This window comes from Quercus robur, chromosome 7, assembly GCF_932294415.1.
Source record: "Quercus robur chromosome 7, dhQueRobu3.1, whole genome shotgun sequence".
NCBI lineage: Eukaryota > Viridiplantae > Streptophyta > Magnoliopsida > Fagales > Fagaceae > Quercus > Quercus robur.
The window spans coordinates 29,452,880-29,473,100 of NC_065540.1; the positions used below are offsets into that span (position 1 = coordinate 29,452,880).

The window sequence follows — 20,221 nt, forward strand, 5'->3', positions numbered from 1 at the left end:
GGCTTAAATAAATTTCCTACCACAAAAGGGTTTGAAGTCTATCTATCTATCGGAAAGAGTTTGTTTTTTTTTTTTTTTTGGTTAATACAAAATAAAAATTTTACTTTAACCTAATATAAGTATATACGTGTGTGAAACTCATTTCTAGAGACTTGAATCTCAACCCTTACCCTCCACCACAAGAACTTTATACTTGTGGAGTGACCATCAAAATTTTACAGTAGTATATGAAAGAATTTACTCTCTAGGAAAATGAATGAATCAGTAAATTATAGAGAAAAAGAATGTAGTACTTTTGTGTTTCACTTTATTCTCCACTAATCACAATATACTGAACATAAAAATTTGTACAAATGATTTTTATTCATAAATTACAAGTTTGGCTATACTACAAACTTAAAAATTAATTGCCAAGAGTTTTGTAGTTCAATTAATTAGTACTTCTTAGTGTTTCCAGGACATCCAAGATTCAAACCCTCTCTCCCCCCAAAATTCTTATCTATTTTAGTATAAGAACTTATTTTTTTTATTTTATGTTTTACATACTAAATTTTGAAAACACTCAACATCAAATTATCTATTTTACTCTATATTTTATTAAAATATCAATTTTTAAGATACATTTTTTCTACTTATCAAGAAATTTCTTTCTAACTTTAGCTTTGAGGCATTTCTTTTTCATTCTTTGATATTACCATATTTATTGCAAATACTCGAATAAATGACTAACCATTAGAATGTTAAAGATTAAGTATTCTCAATTTGTCAATGACCAAAGGAGACTGTTTAGGAATTGTGTGTGGACTTTTTTTTTTTGGTAATTAAATTGCATTTTTTCACCCTAAATTTTTAAGTGTATATATATAAAAGAATTGTTACAACAAGTGTGAACAATGGATTTGAATTCTCCTTGTACAAAGACCCATTAAATATCATTGAGCCACAAATTTCACAATAATATAATTTCATTTTTTTTGTTAGCAGTATTCATTAGGTGTTAAAAAATCCAATCCACCTCTATTTTCCTCTTGTTTTTCTATCCAATGCAAATGATTCTTCTTACATTTTACTCCCGTAGCATTTGACATGGTACTAAGACTTTATTTGAACTCTCAATGTCATATACTTTTCCTTTGATCTTTTAGCAATATTGCATTATTGTTAGGGAAATGAATAATGTAGGTTCACTGAATGCAGCTAAATGTCATCACGAGTCACGACGTCACCAATAACTTTATTTGAACCCTTAAATCAAATTTTTTTTTTTTTATGGAAAATCAAATCTAATTTTTTTTTTTTTTTGATGCAGTCAAATCTAATTTCAAATGTTAATCTTCTGCTAACTTTTTACTCCCTTTTTTTTATATCTTTAAAAAAAAAAAAAAAAAAAAAAAAAAAAAAAAAAAAAAAAAAAAAAAAAAAAAAAAAAAAAAACTCCTAAATTAAATGGGGTTATAATACATTGGATCCAAATCTCCTGTTGGGCAGTTCCACTTTATTTTTTTGAGTAAGTAAGAAAATGAGAGGAGTAAATGAAGGCCTTACAGTGGCATTTCCAAATTTAATATCAAGATTACTCCATTAATTCATTTAGGTCACTGTGGTCTTTTTATTCTTGCCAAACTAGAGACAAATGAAACATGTCCACACTGTGAATATTTCATATTTAGTAGTGGATCATATCATAGCACTATATTTATCATTTAGACAAGTCCAACTAGAGGTTAATATTCTCTAGCTTCATCACGAAGTCACGATGCATAAAACGTAGGCCTATATCCTCCCCTTGAACTTGTAAGAAACCAATTTGAAATTGTAAGGCCCATTTTCTTTAGACTTTCAAAAGTTAGATCTTTGCTAACATGAGAGGGACACTATCATGCCACACCGCTTGCTAGGGAAATTATTGATCCCCAAGTATCCAACTCTTCAAAAAAATTTGTAACAAATAGTCAACTATAAATTTGTAAATCCTCTAAACTTGAAAGAAGTCCAAATCATCCTATACTACTCCTATGACTATGAGGGCGAATCTTACTATATTGCTGGCAAAATACAATTCCTTCGATCGGGAAGGAGCAATTCTTGGAAGAAACTCTACAAATAATTGAGAAGAAACATTTTGAAAAGAAACCACTCTTCAAAAGAAAAATAATAGTAAAAAATAAAAATCTATTACCATTAGCATTAGAATTTAGGAGCCGGCGAAACATAACAATTTAGGAGCAATTAGTGTTAAACGCAAGTTTTTCATTCTTTATTTTTTGAGTTTTATTTTGTTTTTTCTTGGCAAAAACATTATTTTGGTCCCTACATTTTGAGGTTACAGTCAATTTGGTCCCTGTTATTTTCAACTTGCAATCAATTTAGTCCCTACCATTAACTCACTAACGGAAAACGCTTATGTGGCAAATGGTCTACACTATTGACACACTACACATCTACATGACAACTGAAATAATAATAAAAATTTAATTTATCATTTTTAAAATGCCACATCAGCATTTTTTAAGAATCATTTAAATAATAATAATAAAAACATTAAAATGAAAAATAATAATAATTTCTTTAATTTATAGAAAAAATAATAAAAACAAAAAACCCAAAAAAAAAAAAAAAAACGGTGAAAACATCTACAAGGCTGGTTCTACTAAGGCCTCGTTTGGGAGGAGGGAATGGAATGGAAAAGAATGAAAAGAATCATTTTAAAATATTCTTCCATTCCCTTATTTGGGAGTTATAATGGGGGGAATGGAAAGCTCATTCCCTTATTTGAGAGTTTAAATGGGAGGGAATGGAATTAGTAGGAGGGAACTTTCATTCCTCTCTATTCCCGTAAAACCTCAAATTATTATTTTCCCCGAAATTGGGAGGAATGAAAGGGAATGGAAGTAGATTTAATGATATTTTTACTAAAACTCCCAAAATATCCCTATATATTCAACTCTTTATTTTAAAATAGGGGTATAATAGTAATATTATCATAAAATGATTCCATTCCATTCCCATCATGTTGCTCCCAAAAAAAATTACTTACATTCCATTCATTTTCATTCATTTCCATTCCTTTATTTTAAAACATCCAAACAAGATTACTTAATTCCATTCCATTCCATTCATTTCCCTTACATAAATACATTCCATTCCATTCCATTCCATTCATTTCCATTCCCTTATGATCATTTCATTTCATTCCATTCATTTCCATTCCCTTATGATCATTCTATTCCATTCCATTCCCTTATGAACTCCCAAACGGAGCCTAAGTTGCTTCCGTCTGGTTTAGATTGAGGTTTTTTATTTTTATTTTTTTAAACCCAATTCTCAAACCTTCAAAGACTTGCTGATTCAGGTTTAATAACATTTGCAAGGCTGCTTTTAGAAACCTCAAGCAACTAAAGAACCATTCAACCACTCTTCAAGCCATTGTTAAATCTCCCATATCACCACCTTCAATTCACAAGAGCCCTTCTTTCCCCCTCTCTCACTCACATTTTTCCTTCAGACTTGAGATCAAGCAAGCTTAATGACAACGTTGTACGAGAACAACAATTCTAGATCCGGATCTACAATCAACGACGAATCTCCTCCTCCAAACCCACAACACAAAATAGCACTAATCATTGGAATTACTAGCCAAGATGGTTCATACTTAACCAAGTTCCTCTCAACAAATGGGTTCCTCGGTTGGTTTTGGATCTACAAAATGTGTCGGTGATTGGTGGGTTTCGATCGAGGTTTATTTGGGGCCATGGAATTTTCATTTTGGAACTTGTGGGTCTTGCAAGTCGTGTGTTGTATATGTAGATGTGTATGTGACCAAGCTTCAATGGTGCTATCACAAATTGTTTCCCTCCATTTTCTTAGCAACCAAACAAAGGCTAAGAAATAATTTGAGATTAAAAAAAATTCTATACATAAATTTGAGAAATAAATTTTTTTTTTTCCATTTAGACATTCATGTGGCATTTTTAAATGATAAATAAATTTGTTATTATTATTTCAGTTGCCACGTAGATGTGTAGTGTGCCAACAGTGCATATTGTTTGCCACATAAACGTTTTTTGTTAGTGAGTTAATGGTATGGACTAAATTGATTGTAAGTTGAAAATAATCGGGACCAAATTTACTGCTATTAAAATGTAGGGACCAAATTGACCATGACCCTAAAATGTAGGGGCTAAAATAGTGTTTTCACATTTTTTCTTTTATTTAGTTTGAATAATCTAAGCCCACCTGAATTAAATAAATAAACAAATAAATAAAATTCCATAAATTCTTTGAGTTTATGTTAGGCCAAATCATTATTTTTTATTTTTTATTTTTTTGTAAATAGAAGACGTGATCAAGTTTTACCCCCACCCCATACAGACAATCAAAAAAGAAAAACAAGTGGGTTTCAGTTAGCTCAACTGGTAAAGTTTCTGATGGTTGAATAAGAGATTTGGGATTCAATTTCCATCTACACCAAAAACTGATTGGTATTTTGGTCTGATGATAAAAAATTATTATCAGAAGCGGATGCCATAGGTTGAAAGTCTATCAAAAAAAAAAAAAGATAAAAAAATTATAGTTTATAATATTTCAGCAATAATAGATATATATGTTGCTTTATAAACCAACTCTACCAAACATGCAAGGATAAGGTTCGGTTGGGCTGTTAGGTTATGATGATTTTTGTGACCTAAAAAAAAAAAAATTAGATATTCATTTAAATATTTAATCTCACTATTCAATAAATTATTACAGTATAAATAATACAACTGGATCTAATGTTTCGTTTTCATCAAAACCAAATCTCAAAATAAATCAAACTAGCTAATTTAAACTAATTTTTAAAATTTAAAATAAATCAAACTTACAAATCTAGAATACATATTTTATAAAATATTAATAGTGGGAGTTGGGTCAAGTAATTTGTGTTATGCCAGCTTGAACCCAAACCACACCTAAGCATTATGATTTTTTTTTTTTTTTTTTAATTTATTTATAAATTATAATCCAACTCATCAATCCATGAAGAACAAACCTAGGAGATCAGTCTAGGTTAAATCTGATCAGGTTTGATTTATCAAGCTGATGGGTTAAATTGACATGACCAACTATGGATAGACATGTTGCTTTGAGCTTGACTTGTACCATTTGGCAATGAAATCACCTACCCTTAAGGTTATAGTATGATCAACTGCTCTATAAAAGAAAAGAAACACTATGTCCACAATATTTTTACAAGATTTTACAACAAATCATAAGTGGTAAGTTGTTACTAGTTGTTATTGTTAGGGCAAAAAAGTAATCTCAATGGTAGGTTCAAATTTGAACTAATAACAACTAATCACCTATGATTTGTTATGAAAATATTGTAAAAATGTTGTGGACGTAGCAGTTCTCATAAAAGAAATTCCACGTCACTTAATAAAAATTACAAGTCTGCAAACAGAGAAAACCTCCTCATCACTCTGTTAAGTGTTAATCTTTTCACTGTGGCTGGAGCCATAGGGGAGCTTCAAGTCAACTAAATACAAATTATAGTGCATGAAACGACAATGACCAGACCCATATCCTAAAATTAAAGCCGTTGTATCTCTTTCTATAGTGACTTCACCAACAAGATCGAACCCATATCCTAATTAATCCTCAGATGAGAATGAGAGAGAGAATCATAATTTCAACCAAAAGCAATGTCAATGACAAGTCGTTGGTGTTCAATAATGAAAGAGTCTAGTACTAAACGACATGCCATGTTAGACTATCTGTTGTTTACTAGTTATTTTCTATTGAAGAATTGACAGACTTGTAGTTTAGAGTTATTAGTAAGCAACAACTGTAATTTTGTTTAACATTATTCCATTTCTATTGGTCAAGTTAGTTATTTATGCTATTAATTAGTTGAGTTAAGATTTTTTACAGTAATATATGAGAAAAAGTACCTAGTGGAAGGCTTTAAGTGGCCTAAAAAAACAAATGAGGACATTAATTTCATGAGGATTCACTAAAAAGGTTGTCTATTGGGCACATAATTTTGACTCACTTGACGTACTCGGAGATAAATAATGTTGTGAGCCATACAATCTGAGTACAAATGGAGGAACTGTGGCCTTAGCCTTCTTCTGCGTTCAGTATAATAATAAAACTTAAACCATGTTATCCAAATACAGTATATATAACCATAAAAAAAAAAAAAAAAAAAAAAACGCTAAATTATGAATAGAAATCACGTACCTTTGTATTCCATTTATGCTTTATCAATCAAAATTTGTCAAACACCAATAGTGAGACAGATGATTTTTATTTGTAAATTACACATTTGGCTATGCTATAAACTAGAAAATGACATATTCAACATAAACAAGGGCAACCCTTATGTACAATACTTTAAGTCCGGTATATTAAATTCCTCAACTAAACTCAACACATGATTACATTGACCAACAAAACACAAATAATGTTATTTTTTTTAAGGACCATTAACTGAATTTAATTGCAACGTACAACTTTTAATTTGATCGGGTGTGATATGTTCGCTATAAATTATAAAGGAACTTTTAGCAATAATAGTCAATGGATCGATCTAATGAAATTATATTCTCTCCTATGGATACACCTTTTCCTTATTGTTATGGTTCACTTCTTCGATTCATCAAGATATTTCTCTCTAACTTTACCTTAGCCACATTTCACTTTTTATTCTTTGAGGTTAACATATGTACTGCAAACACTTAAGTGATAGACTGGCTATATGAATCTTGAAAGTCTAGGTATTTTCAACTTTTTAATGACAACTGAAAGAGATTGTTATGGAACTGAGTGTGATTTTTTTTTTTTTTTGTGCAAATTTTCATTTGAATTTTTTCCAGAATATACATAAAATTGTCCCAATAAGTGTGAAAGAGGAATTTGAATTCTTCTCATAAAGAAGACCAATTAATACCACTAAGCTACAAATTTCACACTAAATTCACTTTGTGTTGGCTTTATTCATCTATTGGTTGCACATCAATTTAATCCACCACTACAAAAAAAAAAAAAAAAAAAAAAAAAAAAAAAAAAAACACAAGCTTTAGCCATGTTTCAAAAACGCAGCTATAGAACCTAAAAACACAACTATAGGCTATAGCCGCATTTTCAATAACCGCGTTTACAAACACAGCTTTCACTGCACGACAATAGCCCCTTGCGGGGTTTATAGCCGCATTTTTTTAAACGCGGCTATAGGTCCCCCTATAGTTGTGTTATTCAACCCCCTACATCTGCGTTTTTCCACTCCTTATAGGTTGAGACTTATAGTTGCATTTTGTAAAAAATGCGGCTATAGGTACAGTTTTGGCTGCATTTTTGAAATGCGGCTATAGTTTTTTTTTTAACAAAAAAAAAATTCTGGGTTTTTTCCCCCCAAAAAATTCAAAACACAAACCCATGAAACTCCTCTCATTCAACAAAACCAACCCAAATCTAACACTACATCCACTCAAGGAACACAAAAGCACAAGCTCTAAAACACAAAAGAACGAGCTCAAGAACACAAACCCATTTAAACATAAGAACAATATCAGCAACACAATAGCACAAATTCAAGCATAGATCCAAAAAATTCAAAATCAAAACTCAAATCCAAATCAAGACATAAACACAAATATTTCTAGAATATCCACCTCATTCAAAATTTTCAGCATTTCCTCCATTTTCTTACTAACTAAACATAAAATTAAAAAATAAATAAATAAAAACTAGATCTATAGACAAATCAGTGTGCTTGAGATGAAGAAAAAAGGAAAGGAAAAAAAAAAGTAGCTGCAAAGAAACAAAGAAAAAGGAAAAAGAGTTGTGCTGGAGTGAAAAAAAAAAAAAAAAAAAAAAAAAAAAAAAAAAAAAAAAAAAAAAAAAGAGGAACCTGGCATGACTTGTAGAAGAAAGGAGCAAAAAAAGAAAAGAAAAAAAGAAGCAATAGCTCCAAAGAAACAAAGAAAAAAAAAAGTTTCGCTGGAATGAAGAAGGAAGAAAGAAAAAGTTAAAAATAAAAAATAAAAAAAAAGAGAAGGAAAGAAAGAAGAACCACTGAAGAGTTGCACTAGAGTGAGTGAAGAAGAAAAAATAAATAACAAAATAAAAGATGAAAGTGGGGGTACATGGGAAAAGAAAGAAAAAAAAAATTTTTTTTTTTTTTTTTTGGTACATGGGAAAAGAAAGAAAAAGTTTTTTTTTTTTTTTTTTTTGGTGTTACATATAGCTGCATTTTTAAAATGTAGCTATATGTCACCCTTTAAAAAAAAAAATTATTCGGTTAGACCTATAGTTGCATTTTTAAAAAACGCAACTATAGGACACCCTTTAAAAAAAAAAATATTCGCTGGACCTATAATTGCATTTTTTGAACGTGCCTATAGAATTAACCTATAGTTGCATTTTTTAAAAATGTAGCTATAGATCAGCTATAGCCACATTTTTTGTAAATGCGGCTGTATTTCTTCCTCTAGTTTATGTCTCCAGTTTTACCACAAGCACTAAAAATTCACAACTTTTTCACACCTTATTCACATAGGCCCACCGCAACACAAGAACACATAAGGTAAAAAAAAAAAAAAAAAAATGTAGGTCAATAGACTTTTTTTTTTTTTTTTTTTCCTTTTCTTTTCTTTTATCTTTTGGCAATCTTCCATTATTGTTATGGAAATAATAATGTAGGTCCGCTTAATCCAACTGTGTGGCATAACAAGGAGAGTCACGACACCATCACTAATGTTGTTTCTTCATCTTCGTCATGTCATCTCCTTTTCCTTTAGTCCTATTGCAAACCAATCAAACCCACCTCTTGCTTTTCTCTTTCGGCAAGTATTCACCAAAACTGCATTATTGATAGGGCATTGAATGAAATGACACCATCACTATTGTTATGCGTTGAGCTTTTTCCTTTTTCTTTTACGTATATCGTTCTTCTTTTTTCGGTTTTCTTTTCCAAAATGTTGACTGATTATAACGAAATGGTTTCTTTCCACATGCTGCCGCTGGATAAGGAATCAAATCAATGGCGAAAGGAAGAATAACATCCCTTCCTTTCCACACTCATTGAATAACATTACTTGCTTCTTATCTTTTCTATTTTCCTTGTGATTCTTCCTTGATTATACTTGCTATGGCGCTTCTCTTCTGTTTGCTAACATCTCTCTGCTACTTCATCCTATTGCTGAATTTCTAAATAAACACTTCTTTTCTTTTTATACAAGGCAAAGGTATGTCCTAAAAAAATTTTCCTTTTTTTTAAATATATATATATATATATATATTTCTTGAACATCTTTTGACCTCAATTTGAAGTTGCTACTATATTTTTCAATCATAATGTTTCTATTTGTTTGTTTTCTGTTGTTACAGTAAAAAAATACAGGGTGAGTACAAAGTGTAATGCAACATAGTGGGTATAAAAAAAAAAAAATGCAAACGTGAGAGAGGAAGCAAAACACAGGAAGGAATGCAGGCCTAATCAGTAATCACTCAAGGACCAAATGAGACAAAGAAAGGAAGATGCCACCATATTTGCATATGTTGCAGCTTAATAGAGGATCCATCTGTACGTTTTATTGATATGGCTGGTAATGGTACTTAATTTGCACATAGTTTCACAAACTTTTATATTTTTTCTATTTAAATTAAGTGATTGTGGACTTGTAGTTATACATCTTAAACAAGAGGCTTTATTCACAAAAATACACACCAAGAATAAAATAGAAAAATACAACAATAAATTTAAAAAATAAAATAAAGAACAAGAAGACAAGAGTAGGGTGGGAATGTAAGTGCATGCATAAAATAATTTGAAAATTCGATACCTTGTGGATGTTGAAGATTGCCATAATGTGTTGTAAAGGCTCCAATTCTACACATATTGTCCTATTGATAAAATTAATATTGATGGTGAAAAATCCAAATAGACAGTTTATGGATTAACGATTTAAACCCTCAGTCGGCTTCCTTCCAAATTTTAATTGATTTGCATTAACCAATTTCATTAGTAGAGGTTATCATATTCCAACTTCCCAATTTTAGATAGATTGAGATTCGATCAAAGGAAAGTCAAAACTTAATTTGATCAATCAAATGGCACTCAAAGAGGAGTTGAAAACTTCATAAACTATTTCTCTTGAGCTACTTCTTGCACAAATGGTGTTGAGCAAACACATTTGACTATTATATAGTGTCATTGAATTTGCCAACTCAAAACCTAACAACGTTGGGTATAATTTGTGTTCTACCTTGTTAGGGTCATATTTTCTATGTAATTGGCTAATTCTTTGACAAAATGCACTTTACTTGTACTTAGGTAGATCTAAGTTGGGTTTAATATATCAAGAAATATGTTGTTCAAACGTATCAAGTGGTATTATTAAAGACATGAAGATTGATCCAAGAAACAAGTGAAGAAAAGCCGTTCATTAAAACTCAACATAAAGCTCAACAGAAAGCTGATATCAAGGACTATTGAAGAAGCTCGACACAAGCATAATCTATCGAGAATTACAATTTCAAAAATTCCAGATCTGAAATTCGGCCCATGATGACTTGTTTGGTTAAGGTTTCTTTTCCTACAATCCTAGTCATATATAAGCTTATTTTAAAAGCCATCACACATGAAAACAGAGACCAAGAGCTCATATTCTCTGTAAGAAGCTACTGCGTTTGTGCGCCTTAGGGTTTTGTAACCAAGTGCTTCCTGATCTTTATTGTTGTTGAAGTGAAGAACTTTGTATTTAGTCACATATTGGAGATTTGTGCAACAAAGGAAAGAAGTCTGCTACAAGATCAAGTCCAATTGGGCATTGGAGTAAGGATTCAACTAAAGGTTGGTATTTTGGGATAAGCTAGGGTAGTGGTAAGATTCCTCATACTTGTAATCGCTTGGTTATTGATTAGTAGATTCTTGGAAGTGGTGAACTTAAATTCTCTTAGTAGGGTTTTTGCCTTGCGAGGGTTTTTCCCCATTTGTCAACAAATCACCAAGTTAATTTTTTTTCAGCTGCATATTGTTAGGGTCATATTTTCTATGTAATTGGCTAATCCTTTGATGAAATGCACTTGTAATTGAGTAGATCTAAGTTGAGTTTAACGTATCAAGAAGTATGTTGTTCAAACATATCAAATGGTTTCATTAAAGACATGAAGGTTGATCCAAGAAATGAGTGAAGAAAAGTTGTTTCATTAAGTCTTGACACAAGCTCGACAGATGCTACTATCGAGGATTAATGGAGAAGCTCAACACAAGCTCGATCTATCGAGATCTATGATTTCAGAATTTCCAGATCTAAAATTTGGCCCATAATGACTTATTTGATTAGGTTTTCTTTTCTCACAACCCTAGTCATATATAAGGCTTATTTTAAAAGTCATTACACACGGAAACAGAGACCTAGAACATATATTCTCTAGGTGAAGCAACTACATTTGTACACCGTAAAGTTTTGTAACCAAGTGTTTCCTAATCTTTATTGTTGATAAAGTGAAGAACTTTGCAACCAACAACAACCATTCAAGTTGGTGGAGTTAGTCATGTACTGGGATCCATGCAAAGAAGTTAGTCACAGATTGGAGATTTGTGCAGCCAAGGAAAGAAGGCTACTACAAGATCAAGTCCAATTGGGTAATGGAGCAAAGGGTCAACTATAGATTGGTACATTAGAATAGGCTAGGGTAGTGGTAAGATTTATCATACTTGTAACCACTTGTTTATTTATTAGTGGATTTTTGGAAGTGGTGACCTTAAATTCACCCGGTGGATTTTTGCCTTGTAAGAGGTTTTCCCCTTTTGTCAATAAATCACTGTGTCAATTTAATTTCCACTGCATTTAGTTTACTTGATGATTTGTTATTGCCTCCACGATTTGCATGTAATTTGACCTAATTAATCAACTTAGGTAATTAAATTAATTAACTGAGATCAATCTATTTTAACCCAACACATATAAGTTAATTGGTGATTTGTTGGTACCTTCACATTTGCATGTAATTTGACTTAATTAATCAACTTGAGTAATTGAATTAGTTAACTCGGGTCAATCTATTTCAACCCCATATACCAAAGAAAAAAAAAACTACTAAACTACCAAACTATTTGGGTACTCATATGACTTTTGAATCACAATTCTTAGGATTACTTCAATACTCATTCAGATATTCCCATCTCATAGCTTCTTAGTTTAGCTCTTTTGCTCAAAACACCCTATACAAATCGATTCATAGTTCGTCACACATCAAACTCTAGCCCTAAGCAAGTATAAAACCTATTCAATAATGAAGAACATTCAAGGAGAATTATCTTCAACCCTTATTAAATTTTTTTTTTTTTTTTTTTAAAAAAAGAGTCATGTAAGGGCAGGAATTATCTTATTTGGGGATCACTAAAACTTTTGACCGAACTCTAATGTGTCTCAACTTCTACAACAAATAAGATTAAGATTGATAAGTGTGGGGGTCAAAAGCACAATTGCTAACAAGCTAGCCTTGGGATTAAGATCAATACAACGAATTTCTAATAAATAGGAGATAGAAATCCACAATGGGAAGATTAAAAAGATGATTGGAGATAAGTATCACTGAATCAAAGGCTTTATATGAATAAAAATTGTTTTCCCGAGGTACATACAGGAGTTCTAAAGGAAAGATACAAGTAAAGACTCTTCTCACTTTCTCTCTTTTGTTTTTCCTTTTTTTTTTTTTTTTTTTGGATCCCCCTTCCTGTTGTCCTCCTCCTCCTTTTATAGCCATCTTACATATTCCTCTAGCTGTCCAGCTCTTAGTTGGATTTAGGGGGATGCTTGTCCATCCGCCCCTTCTCCTGCCATTTATTGATCATGAAAGTAGACTTTTGGGGTTATTAAGCATTTAATGTGGCTGATATATGGTGGAAGGAGCTCATTAATGTGGAGGTGACTATTACATTGGGTTTTGCATGTTCTTCTACGTGTTCCCTAGAGTAGGTAGGCAAAAGGGGGGTCCTTGGCTAAGCACCTGACCACTTGTTGGTTGTATTATTCTTCCTCGGGAAGATGAACTCCTCAGATTACTCCGATAAAGGGCCCAAATGGTCTTTTCTCAATGAGAGGCTCTTTCATCCCTTGTTGGCCCATGGGCCAGGGCCATTCCACGAATGGGGTTTCTTGAGGCTTTCTCTTCAGGTTGAGGTCCTCAAGGCAAATTTAGGTCCATTCCCCCACAATTAGGATTTTGAAAAACTCTATTTTAGAACATGGATCATAGCTAAAAGAAAATATTTATTTTGAAAAGGATTTTGAGGCAATATATTGGGATTGAATTATGTATAAGAAAGACTCCTAGAGAGAGTTTTAAAATCATGCTAGTGTGCTAGAATAAAGGAAACTAGAAAAAGAAATAGAGCTTTTAAAAATATACCATGATCAAGTTACACTTAGTGCATGTTTGGTAGACTATATAATAGGTATTGTAATTTAATAATTATTTAGGCTTAACAATTCTTTAGTTTGGTTATGTTTAATAGTCATTTCTTATAAATAGTTGTTCTTCAAAATAATGAATAATTATTCATCTTTAAAAGGAAAATTATTAGGTACTCCCGGAGTACCATAAATGCGTACTACCCCTCTCACGTGAATGGTAGGTGCCACCACCCACCATTCATTGGGAAATTATTGTGTAGTCCGGGACTACAAGGTCAGCTTATTGACCTTGTAATCCCAGCCAATAAATACATGACACCTCACCAAAAAAATGCTTACATAGACTTTCATGCCACATCAACTCAATAACCCCTACCCATCTTTAACATCTGTTAACTCCGTTTGAGTGAGTTCAAAATTTAGATTGGGATTGAGCGGGGCTGTGAATCTTTTCAGTATAGAATTCAAAACTTAAAATTTTTCATTTTTCATTTTCTTGAAATATTCCTTCTACATCAAAGATTCAAAATACCTCTGTCCAATACTACAAGAGCCTATATGTGATTGCCTTCCTAGGAGTGAAATCCAACCCAAATTTTGGCCGATCCCTCCGCAATTATGACTTCGACCGTTGCACCGCCGAAGAGATCTTCAAGGACAACACCATTCGAAGCTCTGCCCCCAAGTCCCTACCGCTTTTTCTCTCCTCAAAATCCTAATTTTCATGTTTATTTTACCAAATTCGTCTTATATGTGTTTATATATGATTGTTACTTTTTCTGATTGATGGTTTTCTTGTTCTTTTTCCTTGTGAATAACCAAACAAAAAGAACGGCCAAGAAGTCATCTCTTTCAGAGTCTACGTCTCTAAATCCTAAATGGGAAACAATCGACGGTACTGTTGGTCAAGGTAGAGGACAAGTTGACATAGAGCGTGAAAAGGATAATATATAATTAGGTGCAAGCGAACAAACTGGTGGAAGATGAATTCCTCGAGGTGACAAGCCATTCATAACATATTGCTTGATGGAGGTGATGAAAGCTTCAAGGAAGTGTTGAGCAAGCAAAGCCATAGCTATCGGAGGTCCAGCCCTCAAGGAAGAAAGCACTCAAATAGAGATAACAGACGTTAAGATGGGTAGGGGTTATGGAGTTGACGTGGCATGAAAGTCTACGTAAGCTTTTTTTGGTGAGGTGTCATGTATTTATAGGCTGGGATTACAAGGTCAGCAAGCTGACCTTGTAGTCCCGGACTATACAATAATTTCCCCCATTCATGTGATAGGAGGAAGTATGCATTTATGGTACTCCGGGAGTACATAATAATTTCCTTCTTTAAAAGGGTTGTATTAGTTATTTCTTAGTAGGTACAATAATTACTAAAATTAATATATTTCCATATAAACAAACTTTTCATAAACACGTAACAATTATAAAAATAAAATAATATTAAAAATAGAGAAATGATATGTCTACAACATTTTTACAACAAATTCTAAGTGACAAGTTGTTACTGGCTGTTATTGTTGAGACAAAAAAGTAATCTTAGTGTTAGTCTCAAATTTGAACCAATAACAACTAACCACATGTGATTTGTTGTAAAAATATTGTAGACGTAGTATCTCTCAAAAAAATAACTCATCTCTCTCTCAAATTTAAAAAAATTTTATTTTTAAGGAAATGTAATTGTAACTGAGTAAGATATTTCCTAAAATAATTCTTAAATTTTATTTGAATGTTACAACTCACAACACTAAACTTATTAATATATTTAGTTATTCCATTACAACACATTTTATTCCTAATAATAAATATTACAATTCTTGTAATCCTCATTTAGTGTACCAAATGTGTCATTAGTGTAACTTTAAACAATGTTACACTATTTAATGTTTTTTATTTGATGTGAATTTTTTGACAAATCCACCATTAGATTATATTTTCATCCAATATCCTTTATGTTTGTAAATTTTCCTGATATCCAAGATCAATAGTAATGTCATACATAAAATGAAAATTTTCAAGTTCTTGTAGTTCAAATTTATGTATAAAATGTGAGTTTATGGATCAAATGGTAAATAATATTCAATCGACAAAAAGTTTGACATGCATGTTAATAGCATATAAAACATATAATCTAATAGTGAAAATTTTTAAATTTAAATTTAGTAAAAAAATTACTAGGTAGTATAATATTACTTGAAGTTATGATAGGAAACTATGGTTTCCCAAGTTAGAGTTTGGTTAGTTTTAAGTTTAAATTTTGTATGATTGTATTTAATGTTTTTTTTTTTTAGAAATATTGTATTTAATGTTGATTATTGATTTTGATTAAGTGAAAGTAACGGTTGATTTTATTGCATTGTAAAGTTTTTACTGCCCTCTATATGATTATCTCTATTTTATTTTTTACTTCTTCTAGCCAAGGATTTGTTTTCCAATTAACGGTTACTAATTAATGTTTGATTTTATTTATTTTTTCCTTTCTTTGTCTACTCTTTATTACTTTGTATATTCTCGTGTAAATTTGTGATTTTCAATTCTGTTTTTTGGCATTAACTCTGTGGGGCCCAACGATTTATGGGCCGAGCCCATTTATTCATGGGGAGCCCTAAGGCCCAAGCCGAAGAGGGTTACAATCCAAACTCAATAACGTGAAGCACAAATTGGCCCGGAGAAGCAGCCGAGGACAGTACGGTCCTCGGCTGACCCAAAGCTCCACCAAGAAGAAGGGCAAAAACGGTATAGGGACAAACTTGAAAGAAAATCTAAAATATCCAGGAAAGGCTGCCCTTACTACCTTCCTCATACCTAGCTCTGCACCTAACAGAGCCGTATGCTTTAGCTTTATCAACCACTCCCTACGACTTTTGTCTTGGACTGACGGGACAAGTATCAGTGTTGGAAATGTTGACCCTACACATGGACGAAGGAAAGTGAATGCAGGATAGTATAAAAGAAAAAATAGGTAATCTAGAGAGAGGGGGGCTGGAAAGACTAGCCAAAAAGGAAGGGCTTCCAGTCCACCTCCAGGAGAAAGACTCCAAGGGTGAAGGCACTTTAATCACATATGAACACCAAAAACCCACCGCTGGGTAACCAAGGCCTAGCCTTTCGAACCCACTCTCTACAAATGATATTGTATGGGCCCATTCACGTGCGAACCCAACACTACTGTGGAACGTGACCCTACAATTGGCGCCGTCTGTGGGAATGGCTTGCGCGTTGGCTTAGGCGACGGTGGAATTAAGCTTTTGTCGAGCGGAGGTCTATGAGGATGCCTTTATGACCGGCGACACATTGTTGTTATTCCAACATAAGTTCCCACTAGGGGCTACGCCTCGCAGTGTCAATGGCATGGACAAGTCTAGGGGCTTCAAACATCAAGCTAGCTTCCCCCACCTTGTTTGAGGAGCTAACCTTCGGAAAATAAAAAATAAAGAGAATACAAGTTTTGGACAGAACCAAGGCCTTGTATGGTCCTCGGACCCAAGCCTCTGGGGAAACCAACTACTTACAAAGAGAATACAAGTTTTGGACAGAACCAAGGCCTTGTATGGTCCTCGGACCCAAGCCTCTGGGGAAACCAACTACTTACAAAGAGAATACAAGTTTTGGACAGAACCAAGGCCTTGTATGGTCCTCGGACCCAAGCCTCTGGGGAAACCAACTACTTACAAAGAGAATACAAGTTTTGGACAGAACCAAGGCCTTGCATGGTCTTCGGACCCAAGCCTCTGGGAAAACCAACTACTTACAAAGAGAATATAAGTTTTGGACAGAACCAAGGCCTTGTATGGTCCTCGGACCCAAGCCTCCGGGGAAACCAACTACTTACAAAGAGAATACAAGTTTTGGACAGAACCAAGGCCTTGTATGGTCTTCGGACCCAAGCCTCTAGGGAAACCAACTACTTAAAAAGAGAATACAAGTTTTGGACAGAACCAAGGCCTTGTATGGTCCTCGGACCCAAGCCTCTGGGGAAACCAACTACTTACAAAGAGAATACAAGTTTTGGACAGAACCAATGCCTTGTATGGTCCTCGGACCCAAGCCTCCGGGGAAACCAACTACTTACAAAGAGAATACAAGTTTTGGACAGAACCAAGGCCTTGTATGGTCCTCGGACCCAAGCCTCGGGGGAAACCAACTACTTAAAAAGAGAATACAAGTTTTGGACAGAACCAAGGCCTTGTATGGTCCTCGGACCCAAGCCTCTGGGGAAACCAACTACTTACAAAAAGAATACAAGTTTTGGACAGAACCAAGGCCTTGTATGGTCCTCGGACCTAAGCCTCTGGGGAAACCAACTACTTACAAAGAGAATACAAGTTTTGGACAGAACCAAGGCCTTGTATGGTCCTCGGACCCAAGCCTCTGGGGAAACCGACTACTTAAAAGTAAAAACTACGTTACGTGGACCTTAGAATCTCCCCGAGGAAAACTCTCCATTAACAATTGGGTTAATTCCTGAACTACATGGATTCTCTAGTTTGCCCTCGGATCCTCAACACCAAAGGGACTAGTACGGAATGGAGCAACATGTTTCCAAAAGCATAAGCGGAGTCATTCAATGCTCGGTCACCCCCTCGGATGAATTATTTAGAATTTTTCGTTCTCAAACAGTATTCTCGCACTTATTACAGAACGTTCAACCATTATTTCGGTTAGTTTCCTAAGTTCAACTTACTATGAATTGTTATTATTATGCCTGGTAGTGTCGGCAAATTAGAATTAGTTGGATTGTGTTTCAAGGGTTCTTGCTTTAAATATCGCCGAGGAGAAACAAACACATGGAGCACACCCATTCACAAAGTGGTGTTGCCAAAAGAATAGTATTCAAAACAAGTAAATAAATTTCCATTTTTACTAAAACAAAGAAACAGTACAGCGTATAATGAAAAGCTGGAATCAGCTTATGTCAGAGCTCACTACATAACCAAAAAGAAAGAAAGATACAAGAAAATAAGATAAAGCCGAGGAAGTGGATCAGAGGAGAGGTTGGCTACTGCTCCAAGACCTTGTTCTTCCTCAATGCTTTTACATGCCCATAACTCAGGCAGCAAAAGAAACCCAACTTGAGCCTCACACCGCTGAAGGAAAGGTGCAGGGAGCCGGAAATTGAGAAGCCTTCACCAAAAATTTGCCTGTGACGGGGCAGAGACGATGATGACGGAAAATCTTTCTTCTGACACACCAAAATTCTGGCATGAACAGAACCTGCTTCGGATTTTGACTAGAAGAGGGAGAAACACCCTTTCCCCTCTGTCGAAGCGGAGTATTCTCTTGAATTTATGCTTCCTTGGCCCGTACCTCACTATTCTAAGTCTCAGGAGGACACGGCGCCTCTGTGGCGGAGAGAGTTTCTTCTCCCCAACCCTCGCCTCAAACATGTTATGCTAAGGGGGGATAGCACTGGATATGGGAGTTGTGATTTGGGAGGAAATTGAAGAATTGGTGCGTAGGTGAAGCAACTTTCTCTCCTATTTATTTAAAGAGATAAGGTGGTGGCATTTAATTCACGCAGCGTCCCAAGGAACGCTACAGACAAGATGACTCTGGCTCAATCTCCAACGCCACCTGCAACCAGGGGATTAAAGGAGTCTCGGGAAGGTGCACCTCGAACATTGGGACGCCAAAAAGTACTGCGTGACCAAAAACTACATAAATACCCTTTAAGTTGTGGGCCTAGTGAATTCGCGGCCCAGACCCATTCTGCATGGGGACCCAGGGACAATGGCCCACACCGAGGAATAGCCGTTGCCGAGGACAACCTCCTGCTCGGCACCTCGCGAAATACCTGAGGAAAGGGAGAAACTGAACTACAGCCTTCGGACTCAAGCCTATGGGGAAACCAACTACCTGGGTGACAAAACTAGGTTTTGGACAGAACCAAGGTGTTGTGAAGTCCTCGGACTCAAACCTATTGGGACGCCCACTACTCAAATGGGGAAAGCCCTCGGCTCAAATACTTTAAAATGTTGAGGCCGATAAAAGTGTTAGGATGATGGCGAGACGCCCCACTATTTGGTAGCCTACGGGGGTTGTTCATTCTTGCGGGAAATATGTCTTCGGATGATTACTTCCTACACCGCATAGAGCATCCAGTTCTAATGTCGGCATTGTTTTGGGTAAGTATCGTTATTCACAGATAGGCATTGTTGTGTCAAATAATGCTATTAAAGTTATGGTGACATCTTTTTATTTGCAAGTATTTCGGCCTTAGTTGTCATTGATTCAAATGCTATATTATTGTGCCGAGCAGCGCTTGTAAACTTGTAAAAACATAGAAACAGAACATGCGAAGTAAGATAACAACAATTTTTATTAATATGAAAAATTATTACAACGTACAAAGAGGGGCTTAAACAAGCCTATACAAAAGGTAAACTGCCGAAGCAACAATAATATTCGCAATACAGATAAGTAAACAGTCAGGTGTCTTTTAAACTCGTCTTCAAAGTCTCTCCAATCTCTGCCTCAGTATTGCTCATATTGAGAGAAGAACTTTCTTTAGAAAAAGTTGAAGGAGAAGGAAGAAGAAAATGAAGGACAAGGAAGAAGAGGATGGAGGAGATGAATGAGGAAGATGGAGGAGATGAATGAAAAAGATGGAGGACATGAGTAAAAGAAGGAGGAGAAGAAGAGGGAAAAGATGAGAAGGAAGAAAGAGAGGCGGAAGGAGGCGCCAGTGAACGAAGAGAGGAAGAAGCAGGGGCACTTAGTCCCTGCCCCAATCCTGACTCCTAACACGCTGGCGCCATATTAGATATGCTCATGAGAGAGCGGGTAGTACTGATGATGTGTGTCTTCGGCTC

The 20,221-nt window shown here is 34.4% G+C and overlaps 1 long non-coding RNA gene across 1 annotated transcript; it reads left to right on the plus strand.

The window, feature by feature from the left end:
- Positions 1-8,709: 8,709 nt before the first annotated feature.
- On the plus strand, positions 8,710-11,080 carry LOC126693060 (uncharacterized). Its single transcript, XR_007645188.1, has 2 exons — positions 8,710-9,227; positions 9,370-11,080. It is a non-coding gene; the product is annotated as an uncharacterized LOC126693060 (long non-coding RNA).
- Positions 11,081-20,221: the final 9,141 nt, after the last annotated feature.